This window comes from Pseudopipra pipra, chromosome 20 (genome assembly GCF_036250125.1).
Source record: "Pseudopipra pipra isolate bDixPip1 chromosome 20, bDixPip1.hap1, whole genome shotgun sequence".
Lineage (NCBI taxonomy): Eukaryota > Metazoa > Chordata > Aves > Passeriformes > Pipridae > Pseudopipra > Pseudopipra pipra.
The window spans coordinates 2,458,950-2,474,530 of NC_087568.1; the positions used below are offsets into that span (position 1 = coordinate 2,458,950).

General features: G+C 49.5%; 1 protein-coding gene across 2 annotated transcripts in view; it reads right to left on the reverse strand.

The window, feature by feature from the left end:
• Positions 1–14,412, reverse strand: part of NACC2 (NACC family member 2) — a 57,517-nt gene extending 43,105 nt beyond the window's left edge. The window contains exon 1 of one of the 2 annotated variants that reach the window (XM_064676688.1): positions 14,244–14,412. The gene's annotated coding sequence lies outside the window, so the exon portion shown is untranslated. Of the gene's footprint in view, positions 1–12,246; positions 12,269–14,243 lie in introns of those variants that run through there. The other variant, XM_064676694.1, reaches the window with a different exon arrangement.
• Positions 14,413–15,581: the final 1,169 nt, after the last annotated feature.

Consider the following 15,581-nt stretch of genomic DNA (forward strand, 5'->3'; position numbering starts at 1 on the left):
AGGAGGCACCCTTGGGAGAAAAAAAAACCCACAAAAGTTTAGAGCTAAATATTTGTGTTTGGCAGCATTACCCTTTTCAAGGGGGCACCAGAAGGAGATCTGCACGAATGTGTCTATCACTGCTCCACCAGCAAGTCTGTGCTACCAAACATTCCAGAAACAAAGAAACCCAGGAGATAAAAAGATTCCTTTCCGCCATCCTGTTTAGAATAAAACACCTCCCTGCTTTGATTCATCCTTCCACACAATCTTTGAAAAAAAAAAAAAGTCACCCTTTCCCAGTAATTCATCCATGGGTTCCACACTCAACCAGCAGCTCCCTTCGGGAGTGAGTTTGAACCCGGGAGATGCCCAGGGAAGCACAGGGCAGAGCCAACTCATGGAATGCCTCACTGCTCTAATTATCACACCCCAACCACACCCTGGGGCCACTTTCGGGGTGTTAAAAAGTTCCCTTGTGTCACCCAGAAAAGGTATTTGGTGTTGGTAGAAGGTGTGAAGGGTGGAATTCACGGGGCGCATCACACCCAACCCCGCTCGCACCGAGGGCTCCTTTTCAAGGCAGAAAACTCCAGATAAATCCACTTCTCTGCAGCAGGGAATAAACAAGGATTAGTATTCACCCGTTCATAACAGGGAAACCCTGCAGCTAGAGGTGGAGTCACTCAGTGCTGGAACATCCAGCCTAAGTTGCTTGACGAATGCTAACTACAACTTCCAGCTTATTTATCTAATTTGGGTTGATTTTTAAATATTGAGTTATCTAACCAGACACAAGAAAAGGAGTCTGAAAACTTCCCATCTTCAGGAGAACTCTGCCTGCCATTTTATAACGCTGTAATTCAATCTACATGTCTGAATATTACTGACTTTTCTCAATCAAATTTGTATTGAGAAATGCCTTAAAAAAATTCAGGACAAATGGTACATTTCTATAAATTGGTGTTAAGTGCCTGGAAAACGGGGCTCTACAGCAAATGAGCCTTTCCAAATCTGACTGCAATGCACAGCCTGCAAATATTTTAGTCATTTACAATATTTATTAGGGTCTATTTTTGTCAATCAATCCATAACAACAGCAGAACAGCCAAAACCTCTAAAACAATCCGCTCGATTTTAGGAGAGTCTGGTTTCTGTGCGAGAAATGGGGCAGCTCTGAACTGATACAACCAGTTTGTAGCAGACACAAAAAATATATGGAGGAGGGATGAAGTCAGTGGTAAAATCCTCAATGACTTCAGCCAGGCCAGGATTACCTCCAGGAACATGCTGATGCTTGGAGAAATGCAAGGAAGATGCCAAGGCTGGAGAAAGGGAAGCTCAGGTAAGACCTTCTTGCTTCACCTGAAAGGATGTTGTAGAGAGGTGGGATTGGCCTCTTCTCTCAGGTAACACCAGGATAAGAGGAAACGGCCTCATGCTGTGCCAGGAGAAGTTCAGGTTGGACATCAGGAGGAATTTCTTGCTGGAAAGGGTGGTCAGGCATTGGAGTCCCCATCCCTGGGGGTGTCAAGGAAGGACTGGACACGGTACTCAGTGCTCTGGGCTGGGGGACAAGGTGGGGATCAGGCACAGGGTGGACTCGATCTTAGGGGCCTTTTCCAACCTCAGTGATTCTGGGATTCTGGAAGGCTGGGAGGCCTCAGGGCAGGGCCACCCATCCCACCTCCGGTGTTGGTGGTCCAGCCTCCCATCACTCACAGTGCCCCTCATTCAGGATGAGGGGCCAAACAGAGCCATAAATGGGTAATATTGCACATCTGGGCAGTCTGACCTGTAAGGTGAATCTCAGCCTGGTACCCCCAGGGCACTGCTCAGGGTGAGGGTGATGCTGTGCACCCCAAACCCACGGAATACGAAACACCACCAAATAATTCCAGAGTGAGGAACAGCTGAGAACCATCAGAGCCTGTAATCACTGTCAGGACAGATCTGAAACACCGATCTAAGCACAAAACACCTCCCTGTCTATTCCTGAACCCACGAGGTACAATACACTCCCCCCAACCCCAGCCCTCATTTTAAAATTCAGCCTTTATCAGCTTGAGTTGAGCAAATCCAGTGGAAAGGCAGAAACGGATTGTGCTAGTAAGCAGAAAAACTGTTACATCTTCTGAATGTAATTTTGCCAAAAGCCTCTGCACAATTTTTTTTGTCACGCTTTGCATTATGAAGGAAATTTCTTTTTAGAAGAACAGGAGAATGATTTGCATAATATTCTTTGCAAGTTAATATCAGCCTCTGATAATGATCTCTGCATAATGCAAAAACGTTTGAGAAGACTGTTACAACACTAAGTAATCATATTTTAAATTATGTTTCCCTTTATAGAAAGGTGTTGCAAAAACACACAGACATGAAATCTGTCTGTTGAAGTCCCAAGAACCACCTGACCATCTTCCCACTATTCTACTGTTACAGATTGCAACACTGCCTTTCAAAATCTTACAAAACAAATTACGCTGCAACAGTCTGGCTTCACAGAAGGCAGAGCTTTTTCCTGTGCTGCTGCTCCAGCACATTACATTTCACAAGAGCCTCTGATGTACTGCACGAGTTAAGCAAGGACCTGGAAATTAAGCTGTAACACAATCAGAGGCACCGCAGCAATTAAGGCGGGTTCTCTGCTCACACCAGCACCGAGGGGAGGTGGCAGCACCAGGGCATGGCCTACCTGCCACCAGAGACTGGGGACACTGGTTTGGCTGGGTTATTACTGCTTTGGCCCAGTTGGCTGCAGAGCCACTGGGGATCACGGCTGTGACATCCCACCGTGCCAGGTGTCCCCTCCGGCAGGCAGCGATCTCCCCGAAATCTCCCCGAAATCTCTGTGTTTGAGGCAGCCACAAGATCTCCACCAACGCCATCATTCACGGCTAATTAGGTCAGGAACTAAACATAAAAGCAGAGGTCCAGGAGGAAGCCACTTATACAAGTATGCCGGGCAACATCCTAATAGATGTGGGCACCAACGATTTCCCTCAACCCATCTGCAGCGGGGGATGTGGGTGGGAAGCTAATGCACTTGGATATTAAATACTTAATATGTCACTAAGACTAAACAACCACAACCAAGTGGTTTAAACCTGAGCTAACCTTCCCTGAACTACAAGAGAGAGGTTCCTGGGACAGCCCTCGCACGAGGCGACAAAATACAGGAGTCGTACGAGAGGCAAAGAAACTCTCAGATCAATCCATTGCCTCAGATTTGGAGGGAAGTGTGAAGCAGGATCCACGGTGTAGGCTGTGCTCCCAAGAGCGTTGCCTTGCAGTGCCAACACCAGGATGTGCCCCAGAGACAGCCAGTGCCCACAGCCTCTGCCCATGGACCACATGCAGAAAGTACGTATAGTCCAGCCAGTGCTACCCACGCCTGTGACACACACAACAGGGCATCATTCAGCCTGGAGGGTGGGTGGTTCTTCTCCCACCTACAAAACGAAGACTAAAATTCAAATATCAGATCTGTGCAGTCAGGGCAAGGAGAAAACAGTCTCTCAGATGTCAGCTCAACCACTGCCCTCGGTGTGAAACCGCCACAGACACACGGGATCATTCCCCTCGTCAACAAGTTTTGGGAACTTGCAGAGTTTGTCCAACCACATCCAGCAACAGGCAGAAGAACAACAGGGAAAGTTCTCAGACCACAGACCAGCTACAAAGCGTTTCAGGGAGCATTTCTGCAGACACTCATCCCTTGGTGGCTTGGCTGTCACAGTGTCATTAGCCCACGAACACGCTCAGATGTTTCTGCAGGGTCTTCACACACCAGCTGTGCCAACAGATGCTCTGGCACTGTGGGCACAAACCCTCCATCCCCATCCTGGCAGACAGTGTGGCAGTGTGTTGTCAGGTCCCAGAACACCCCACCTGGAAGAAGGTTAATCCTCCATCCCATCCTCTCCTTTCCGTACCTTTTAACGAGCGTCCAGCAGTTCCTTGCCACACCTCATTCCAGCCTCCCTCCAACGGGTTTGCCAGCCAATCTCTCTCTTCCTTCCCCCAGACTGACACATCCATCCACACTGGTACCACCAGACTCAATTCCTAAGCTCCAAATCCACCATCACCTGGATGCCAAGAGGGAAACCTTCTCCAAAGTGCCAGCGAACACCGGCAGCCGTCGGCACGTGCGCTCCGGAGATCACGAGGGTGTGGGAACCGCCTCGGGAACCGCCTGAACCAAATACTTCTGTTGCTAATGCTGCACATCACGCTTTACATAACATTCCTGAGGCACACAGGAGGCCAGGAGCAGGCTGGAGGGTGGGGAGGGGACAGACTGTGGGACACCCAAACCATTCCAACAGCACTTATCCGTGATGCACGGCCAAGGGAGGCTGCAGGAGCACGGCTGCAACTGGGCTGGCACTTGGCATTGACTTGTGTTGCTTTATAAATATGTTGCAATTGAACTGCACAGAAAGTGCTTGAAGAATTCTGGGGGGGGGGGGAAATACCAGTTTGAAGGTGCAAGGGCTGCATTTCCCTTTCCAGGTGGAAAAAGAACGTACAAATAATGACTCACTTTATAAAACCTCACAAGAGAGCAGTGAAGGCCACTGGAATATTTTTGCTGTTTAAAATCCCTTGAAAATCAACACTACGCACTGTGGACATCACCAGTGGACACATGTACATGGAGTGGTCCTCTGTATTTTGATGGTGGCCAAGTAAAAAAAAAAAATTAAGCTTGGTGGTGGGGTGATGGCCTGGACCAGACATGCTCAGGGCTGCAGGTTCACTTGGTTTCTCCACCCCCTCCAAGTCCGACTGCAAGAAGTTAAATCCTCCCTTCTGCATCATTTCTTGTGCCAAATCCAGATCAATCAGCAAGTACTGCAGGATACACCTCTCCTAAGGCACTCACAAACGAGGCAACAGCCAGTTTGGGATCTTAAAGGGGAGGTAAATGAGGAAACTTCCTAAACTGGATTGTAGAAATACTCATGGAGATACCACATGGCTCAGGTACCTCCAGCTGCCCTGCTGTGGCCACAGACTCCCAAGGGAATGCCCAGGTGCTTTCCCAAGCCTGGGAAGGGTCTTGAGCTGGGACTGTTGGACAGCCCAGGAAGAGGGATGGATACTCAAGATGCAGCCAATCCTGTGCTCCTCTCCAGGCTGGTCCCAGCTGGGGAGCAGAACAGGATGGGGCATTTCAGGCTCCTCCCCAAACTGATTCATGAACCTTCAAGGACATGGGAGTAGAAATCCTAACACCACCATCTAAGGATATAAAAGTGCTGCAATCTGAAGTAGAAGCATTGCCACCATCAGTAGACCTGAAAACCACCCAGAGCCAGGCCCCTTGAGCTGGTGGCACAGGTTCTCCAGCCCTCACTGCCTGACCCCACAGCAAACCAGCCTTGGGCTCAGTGCTCACACTGCCAGACCAAAGCACTACAAGTACATTGGGCTCAATCTACATTTTTACAGTTGCACAGGGAAAAACACCACCAAAAAAAAAAAACCCTCAAAAAACCAAACAACCTAACAGTTGCCTGAAAAACCAGTTATTAGATTGCTTGCAATGAGTTGAAATGAAATTCCCACAGATTTTATTGGATGACTCAGATATTGATTCTGGTGTGCTCGGTCTGCAGCACAGAAATGCACCTTGCTAGAAATCCCACCTGTGTGCCGGGCCACAGACATGCACTGGGAATGTCTAGGGCTGCTTTTTCTTGCTCCCTCTCCCTTGGCCTACAACTGCCACTGCACATCAATAAAATAAGCCAGGAATTCCAGACAGTAGTGCCTTTGTTCCCTGCCTGCACGTCTGCCACCACCCAGAGAGATGGAAGAGCAGGGGGAGCTCACGCAGGAAAAGGAGAGTGTGACACCCACCAGAGCTCCCACCTCCATCCTGGTGCTCATCACCTGCCTGCACCTCTGAGGGCTTCTGGACCAGACCTCCAGGTAACCCTCAGGAGCCTGCCAGCCTTCCTGCTCCCAGGAATTCTCTCCTTGTACAGGATCCCTGTGGGACTGTAGCATGGGAAGGCAGAGACAGGTCAAACACACCGAGATATTGTTGCTCTGGTGGGTTGGTTTCCTTTCCCTCCCCAAAGGCAGTTTAACTTGAGTGGCATAAACACTGCTGGTTTCACCCAAAGGCACAAACCACTCCCCTGTGCCAAAACACATCCCCAGTTCATCCAACTGCATGAGCTGGGACATGGATGGGTCACACTCTGGGCAAGGTCTCCCCCATTCCTGCCATTATTTGTAGATTCTGGATCCTCACTCCAAGTTCTCTCAGGTTATAAATCCACGCCATGCCTTGACACAAAACAACACCACTATAAATTGGTTTTTTTACCCACATAAAAAGGGAATAAAACAATTAAACCCCAGGCTCTGGTGTGTGCAAAGAGCTATTCCATGGCTCCAAGAAAGCACTTCCATCTCCCCGGCCGTCCAACACCCGCGTCCCTGTGATGCGGTGCCAGCAGCACGCTCTGTGCTTCATGGCTCACTTCACAAGGCATGAACCCAGCCCCCAAAGACTGCCAGCGTGTTCTCCCGAGCCCTGCAGATGTTTCAGCTCCAGTGGGCTTCCCAGTCAGCCCACCAGCATCCCTCCCTGCTCCCCTGCCTGCGTGGTAACACACGGAACAGCGAGTGGGAAGGAGAGCGGAGTGGCTGGGAGACAACAACTCTGCAGCTTCCACAGTGCTCTTTGGCTTTTTTCTTTATAAAAAAAAAAAAAAAATAAAATTCATGCTTGCAGCATAAACATGAGCTGGGCTGGTACTCCACTCCTCTCTCAGCGGGATGTTCTCATCCTTCCACTTCCAGCTCATCCACTCCCGAGGCACATCCCTGCCCGGACAGCAGCACACCCACCCTCCCAACAACTCCAAACCCCGTCCCCATGCTGGGAAGGACAGTTGTGTTCTTCACTAAAGGACCTGCCCTTCCCAGTTTATCCAGCATCCCACAGGAGGTGCAGGAGATGTGAAGTTCTTGGACAGCACAGGCAAAGCTCTGGAGAAGGTGCCCAGGAGTGAGTCTAAGCCTCAGACTGACCAGCACAGAGTGTTCTGGATGGGCTGGACCTTGGAGCAGCCAAGCACAGCCCATGGCCTGGCTGGAGCTGTGGCACAGATCCTGGGAGCTGTCTGATGAGTCAAGAAGTCCCGTTGTTGGATTCACTACGCAGCCTGGGAATTAGTCAATCCTCCTCTTTCGCCTGGGGAGGGGAGGCTGGCCCTCACCCAAATATTGTGTAAGCTGAAAAAGAGCTACTTAAAAAAAAAAAAACCAACCCAAAACAGATAAAATGTAGAAATACTATTCTGGAGGAACGGGGGAAAGCTGAAGCCATAACAGCAAACGATTCCTTGCTGTTCTCCCATTCCCTTCCTCCGAGAGCCTTAAAAAGGCTTCGCACCATCCGGCTCCGGCCCTGCTCACGTTACACTGGGATCAACCAAAGCAGAGCCTGGTGCTCGTGTCCTGCCCAAGGTCACGGTGACAGCCAGCTGCCAAGGAGCCCAGCACTTCCCAGAGCTCTGCCCCAGCCTCCAACACCAGCATTCCCAGCTTCCCAGGCAAGACTTGCCCGGTGGGGAGAACACAGGACTTGGGAGCGATGGAACCGTGGGGTTGGTTTATACGAGGTCTATTTCCATGGACACCATGCAGAAAGCTAAGGCAACCTTCCCAACTTCCACTTTTTCCCAAGGCTTTTCTCTCTCGCCCTCCTTTTCTTCCCCCCAGTTCTTAAAAATCCAATTATAGCACGACTCTCTCAGCAGGGGTCAGTGTGGAATAAGAATCGCCCGAGTTAATGGACATGAGACCAAGAAAGATTAATGCCTAAATGGTTTCAAAAGTTGTATGATGCCGATTTCATTAACATTTTAATTGTAATGTATCTTTTTAATCTTCTTTCACACTAATGGTTTTATATGCTTCAAAAAAGAAAAAAACTGCTGACAACAAAAATATCAACATACCAAAATTAACAGACGGAACTGAGTGCTGTAATGGGAACTGAATGCAATGCAGAAAACCATGTTAATGATGCATTAAGAGTAGAAACCGTGCTCAGACAAGAGTCAAAAATCCAGTGCTACACTTGCATGCCCTGTTTTTGTCTTCCCCAGGTATCTTTCAGCAGGGTTGTGCTGAAGCAATAACCCCAGCAGCATTACCAAATGCTTAAATTTGTCCCCAAAAAGGGTGCTCTAAACCTGGAAATTAATCTAATTTAACCAGGATGATACAGAGGAGCAGCAGATTCAGAGGAGGTGGCTGCTGCTGTCCATCACCCCTGAACAGCACCACCATGGGCTCAGGTGGAACCACAGCAGAATCCACAGACGGGAGAGACGCTGCCGCCACCGCCGCGCAAAATTTTATTTCACTTAATTAGAAGACAATTAAACCTAAGCAATAATGTTTCATTAAGCATGGGCATGTATTGATGGCGTGAGCACGGCTAAACGGAGGGAGGCGCAGAAGGAGAGGATAATTGAGGAGCAGACAAATGAAGTTTCAAACAAGTTTTGTTTGTAGGAAGGAGGGAGCGACGCAGTCGCCGGCACCTGCCCGTGGGGCTGGGCTGCAGCTCCAGGGGTGATCCAAAAAACACAGTGTTTTCCCTCACAGTCCATCAGAATTTGCAAAAAGGGACAAGATCCGGTCAGAGGGATACAGACCCTCCATATGACCATTAGCAAATCATCAACTTTACATCTGCAGTGAGAATGTGATTGCAACCACAACACAACAACCAAATCCTGCTCAGGTTTAGTCCTTTAGGGTCGCTGCAGCTGGTGCAGTGCACAGACAGGTTTCTAGTGAAGGAGCATCTGTGGAGAGGGGTTACTCCTGTTTGTGGGAATTTCATTCCCACAGGATCTCAGCCATGAGCTTTGCACCCAAGAGAAGCACCTCTCCCAGGAGGGATCCACGGTGCTCCAGGCCAGCCAGGCACATCCTACCCCACTGGAAGTCTCCCACCAGTGCTATCCAGGCCTCTTCCCTTGGAAACCAAGTCATTTTAACCACCTTCAAGTGTATAAATCCTCGCTCCTCATCTCTTTTGGGCACTGCCTTCTGCATGGCACACCTTGAAGCACCAACCCTTTATTTATACACCTGCACATTACACCTCTGTGCAGCACAATGCCACCCGAGCTCTGAGCACCAAAACACTGCCACTCCTCTGCCATGTCATCACCAAACAGCACCTCCCAGAACACCCCTGCAGGGAACGATGCTCCCTCCAAACCCAATCCCCATTTTCCTAATGCTTCATATAATCGGAACGTAAATGTTTGTCCTATGACAGGGAGAACTGGCACGTAAAACATGTCCCCCACACACAATATATATATATATATATCTCCAAGGCTGCCATATGCTTCCCCAGTGGATACCACGATGGGAACGGGTGTGTGGAGCGGAGCCAGCGCTGGCACCCGAACACAGGGCCCACCACGGCTCTGCCACCGAGCCCACGAGCCCGAGGAAGCACAACCTCCACCCCCACTTAACTTGCAATTCTCTGCACATGCCACTGTGCTGCTGAAACTCATCCCCCCCCACCCTCCCCGCCCCAGACACCCAGGGATGAAAAACATCTGGCTCCTCTCTCCCAATCGATAGACCCAGAAGAGCCCTGACTGCTACAAACGAGGTGCTGCGCAGGAGAGCAGGAATTTTCTCCTGCTGTTTTAACGAGTGATTAATAGATCCTGATATTGGCTTTACGGCCGCGGGGATGACACCGGGAGGTGAAGTGTTTAATCTCATCCCAGTGACTATATATGGTCACTCTGATGGAGTCACCTCCCTCCCCTCACGCTCCGCTGCCCTTCGCTCCTGGCACTGGGCTCTGCAGCAAAACTGGCAGGGCTCGGGCACGGCGCCGGTGCGCCAGAAGTCAGCAGACTCCCCACGTTCCTGTGCTCTCTCTCCCCCTTTCCCAATTTTTTCCGGCTTCTAAAAACCTTAAACTGGGAGGAGAACACGAGGAACGCACAAACACTCAGCAAAAATAACCCCAAAACCCTAAAACATTTTAAGAGTGTTTTACAGAGAACTGTTGCACGGGGGGGAAAAAACTCCAACAAACCTGTCAAGTTACTTATGCTTAAATGTATAGTTCATAATCACTTAGAAGGTTGGGGTTTTTTTTAAATAAAATCAATCTTTTGGTGAGAAGGGTATCAATTTATTCAGCCCACACAGACTGGTTTGTTAGGGGAGGGTAGTTTGTGGCTGCTGAAGCAGGAGCAGCGATTCCTGCCACCCCCCAGCCCCAGTCCACCCACCTAGGGGAAAAAAATGCACTGAACTATTTGTCTTCATAGGAAATCTAACACACAAAAATGTACTTGACAGGCAAAATTCTTTTAAAAGTCCAACGTGAGGACCTCTGCAAAGCCCGAGGCCAAACTGCGCCGGCTGCGAGCAGCCCCGGGAACACACACAGCACAAAACCTGTGCCAAGGGCTATTTATCTTCATTTTATCCCATTGAGCCCGGAGCTTTCGGGGGGTCTCGGTCACCATAACAAATAATTGCTCCCGACACCACTGCCCCAACACCTCGTGCACGGGCTGCCAACACCAGCATCCCCCTCATCCCTCCCGGGGCAACCTCTGCCCAAACCTGGGGATGAGGGGGAGTGTGGAAACCTTCACCAGGCTGAGCCCCCCAGCAGGGAAAAGGAGGAAGCAGCTCCACAGGCTCCTTCCATCATCTACATGGCAGGCTCTGCCCCAGCAGTCCGATTTTTATTACCTCCGTCCCCATTTAGGAGCGACCACATGACAAACCCGGGCGCAATCCTGCCCGGGGAGCTCGCCTGGGATTGCCTCTCCCTCCCTGGGATCACAGCATTTTAGCAAGTTTTCCCCTTAGCAGCAGAATTTGCGGGTACAAAGAATGCAAGATTTAATTTTTTTCTTTTTTTTTTTTTTTTTAAATTCCTGCGCTGCCTCCAAACATTCGCTTGAAAACAAGTTGGACTTAAAAAAAAAAAAACAAAACAAAAAACCACCCAAAAAAAAAAACCCCAACAAAAAATAAACCGCTAATGAATCACAGTTCCTAGCAAATGAGCAATTGCAGTTGACACAATGAATTATGCCTGAAGCAAGCTGGGAAACATATTTTGCAAATGATCTCATCCACAGGCAAACCTGGCATGACACTTGATTTGCTAAAAAAGACACAAAGCCTGTCAAAATTCCTGTCACTTCACAAATAAAGTCAGGTAGAGAAAACCAACAGCCTCACCCTCTTTTAAGCATGCTTCACCTATTTCTCAATTGCTTTACAGGCTTGATTTAATAATTAAAAAAAAAAAACCCACACCACCCTCCTGTAGGTGTGCCCATCCCAGTGGGTGCTGAGGGCTGTTGGATCCGCTGCCACTTCCCTGGATGAGGAATAAATGGGCTGGGAAGCTGCTCTTTGGATGCCAAACACAGGCTCAGCTCGATTTGAAGCCTAATTGCAGCAAGATCTGATGCTCGCTCTGGCCATTAGGTATGGCAGGGACCTCACAATTCCCTTTCATTTCCTCCAGCTGAATGCCTGGGTTTTATTTCTTACATTGCATTCAAGTAAACTCAAAGAAAGGTAGGAAAAGGGGGGGGGAAAGCCATTAAAGTGCAGCCCCCCTGCTCCTCAGCATCCCTGGAGCTCTCTGGGAGCGGTTCCCTTCGGCCCAGCACATCCCACCCTATTTCCCCACCTGAAAAGCTGCTGGCTCAGAAAACCTGGAAAAATTCAAACCCATGGCTGAACCCTCCCTTCTAACCCCATTTTGTCAGGCTTGAGTATTTTTAAACACAGAGCAAAGCAGGAGCCGAGTCCCAGCACCCTTTCACAGGTTGTTCCGTGCTGTCTGTCCCCAATCCACGTCACCCCAGTGCCAAGCTCAGTCCTGGTGTGTCACCAGGGCCAGCACATCCCTGCTGAGCCCGGCATGAGCCCTCCAGAAGGCCTGGCAGGGCCAAGGGCCTTTGAGAACAAGACAGTCTGAGATAAATATTTCCATTCCAAGGTGAGCTGGTTTGTGTCCCTGGCTGGGAAAGCACAGGCCAGTCTGGAGGTTTCTCCCAAGCCAACCCAGAGCTCACTGCATGGATCAGGCTCTGGTAGAAGGTTTCTTGGCTCTTGTTCCCCGAGCGCCGACCGGCAACGCCGCAAACGGCCTCGTGCCTCCCGACACTCCAGCTGGGATTGGAGCCAAAGCCCAGGCCAGAAGGGACTCACCTGGATGCTCCAGGCAGGATCAAGTTCAAGGAGAGTGGATTTTTTCCTTCCCTGGACTTATCAGCAGTGAGGATGCTCTGTGTCCCCTGGACCTGTCACTGGCACCTGCTGAGAGGAAGCAAAATCCACCCTCCTGCCCCAAATCCCAGCAGACTCCCTCAGGAAAGCACAGAGTCACGGCTGGGGAAAGGAAAAGGCTTTTATATTGCCAGAGGGCTCCAAAAATATCACTTCCAAAGTGATCCAGCATCAACGCATGTACCTTAGCTAATGGCATCCATCTGCTAAAACAAGGGGGGCTCTGGGGAAAGTTTGGGCAGCCCTGAGCAACAATTTGGGGAATTCTGCAAGGCCACAGCCCAGCCAACACAGCAAGGGTCCCAGTGGGACCCCTCCAATGCTGCAGAGACCCCCCCCGCTCCTGCCCTGACGCCTGCATTTACCCCACTCTCTGTATTTCCAGCTGCCTTGGGAGGGTTTTTTGACAAATTTTAAGTTCCAGAAATCCATCCCCACCCTCCAGGGTCCCAATGCGACAGCTTTTCCCCCATGAAGCCTTAATTAAAAGGCCTCTGCAGGAGGAAAAAACCCAAAACACAGCAGTTACAACCACAGAAGGACATTTATTCTCCGGAGGAGAAGAAGAACCCTAATTATTTTATATTTGCCGCTTACTTCAAATCCAGCTACTATCACCTCCATTAACCACACCTTGGGGTCACAGACTTATTATCCTCAGCAACTCAGCTCATAAGGAACAGCTCAGCTTTATTCTTTTTGGTGAAAAACTTATATAATTTCAGAGCAGGCTGTGAATCAGGCAGGAAATTTGGGCTTAGCCATGCTGGGAGGCTGCAGTTTGGAGCAGGACCGGGTCTCCCAGGGATCCCTCTGCCAGAGTCCCCCCAGCTCTCCCCATGGAGAAGCAGCAATTTTCCCACTTTGTTTACCGATTCCAGCTTCTCCTGCTGTTTAATATTTCAGCTGGAGAAGGTGAGCAGGCACGCCAGCCCCTCAATTACCCAGGGCGAGAGGCAAACACTTGGCAGGCACAGAGCACATCAAGCTGCCCGCAACCTCGCAAATGCCTCCGGAAAGGAAGGGGGGGGTGCGGGTGGAGGGGGGAGAGAAAAGGGAATATTCAAATTAATGACCCGGCGGGTAATGGAGGCTTGGCTGGAAGTGATCCTGCACTTTGCCATCGCTCGGGCCGGCGGGAGCAGCACGCGATGTACCGCTGGCGTTGGGTTTTCCTACGGCAGGGAAGATGTTTGGAGAAGTCCTTGAGCGCTGTAACTACAGCAGCTGCAGTGGGCAGGGGAGCGCCGGCGCTCCCCAGATCCAAACCCAGTTCTTTTATCCCAGTTTTTCCACCACGAAGCTCAAGAAGCCCCTCCGGAGAGAGGGGTCCCCGCGCTGGGATGGGGGGCACAGTCCATGGCGAGACCCCCCCGTGAGCCCCCTCCAGGAGGGCACTCCCCCCCCCCCGACTCGGGGATCCTCCCCCAACCCCCAATTCCAGCGTTCCGCCGCCTTTTCCTTTTTAATATCCCCCCTTTCACAGCGTTTTCCTCCCCGCGGGAGCGAAAAGTCCGCATTTATCCCCGACCCCGACCTTCAGCCCCGCAGCCCCTCCAAGGCTGGTTGGGAGGGTGTCCAACAACCCCCCCAATTCCCACCTTGCTGCAGGACCGGCAGGAACTCCGCGACCCCCCCAAACCCCGCTCCCCACGCCGGGGGTGGGGGCGGGGGGTGTCCCCCCTTCCCCTCCCAACCCGCGCACCCCCCGCACCCCGCGGTGTGACCGAGCCCCCCGGGGACCCCCGGAGGATGCGGGCGGAGGGCGCGATGTGCGCGTCCCCCCCCGCAAGCCCCCCGAGCCCCCGAGCCCCCCCGGGCGGTCCGGGCGCTGCGGCGGCGCCGGGGGCTCGGTGCGGGGCCGGGGGTGCCCGGCCGGGGGTCCCCCCCCGAGCGCGGGGTCCCGGCGCGGCGCTCACCTGCGGGGCGCCGGCCCCCGAGGCTGCCCTGGGCCTGGCGCGGCGGGGCCGGGCGGCGGCAGGAAGTGATTCCAGCCGCTCCTCACATGGACTTTCCCTGACCTCGCCCAGCAGCGCCGGCAGCCGCCGCACAGACCGGCCCGGCGGGACCGGCACCGGCAGCGGCTCCGCGCCAGGGCCGCCCGGGGGCGGGCGGGGGACGGGGCTCGGGGGGCGGCACCGGCCCCTCCGGGGGCACCGGCGGGAGGAGCCGCGGGGGGCGGGACCCCCGAACGCCCCCGGCCCCGCTCACCCCCACCCGGGGCCGCGGGAGGGGCGGGCACGGCCCGGGAACGGGGCGGGAACGGCGGGAGCCGGGATCGTTCCCTCGGGTTTTAATTTATGCTACTCATTGTATTCTATTTTGGTTTATTTGTTTTTATTTTATTTTTTATTTATTTTATTTTTTATTTATTTTATTTTATTTTTATTTATTTTATTTTTTATTTATTTTATTTTATTTTTATTTATTTTATTTTTTATTTATTTTATTTCATTTTTTATTTATTTTATTTTGGTTTTTTATTTATTTTTTATTTATTTTATTTCATTTTTTATTTATTTTATTTAATTTCATTTATTCTTTATTTATTTAAATTTTTTATTTATTTTATTACATTTCATTTATTTCATTTATTTTTTATTTATTTAATTTTATTTTTATTTATTTAATTTCATTTTTATTTTATTTTTATTTCATTTTTATTTTCTTTTATTTTCCATCTAATTTTTATTTTATTTGTATTTTATTATTTATTTATTTATTCTATTTTATTCTTGTTTCTTTTATTATGTATTTATTTTATTCTAATTTATTCTATTTTTATTTTATTTTTTGCTATATTTTATTTCACTTATTTTTAATCTATTTTACTCTATTATTTTATTTTATTATCGCTTTATATTTTATCACCTATTTATTTATTCACTTTATCCTTTTATTCTATTTTATTGTTGCTTTAAATTTTATTTCATTTTATTATTTCATATTTTATTTTCTTTTTTCTTTCTTTTTATTTTCTTTTTTCTTTCTTTTTTTTTTATTTTTCATTCCATTTTGTCATTTCCTTTTTATTTCATTGTAATTTCTTATTTCTAATTTATTTTCCCCTTATTTTTTCACTTCATTTTCTATTTTTTTCCCCTTCATTTTATATTTTTTTTCATTTAATCTTATTCCTTTTGGTTTTATTCACCCTTATTCCTTTATTTTATTACTTTATTCATCATATAATTTTTTTTCTTTGATTTTATCAGCCTTGGTGCATTTACTGAACTCTGCACCATGGGCATCCCCCA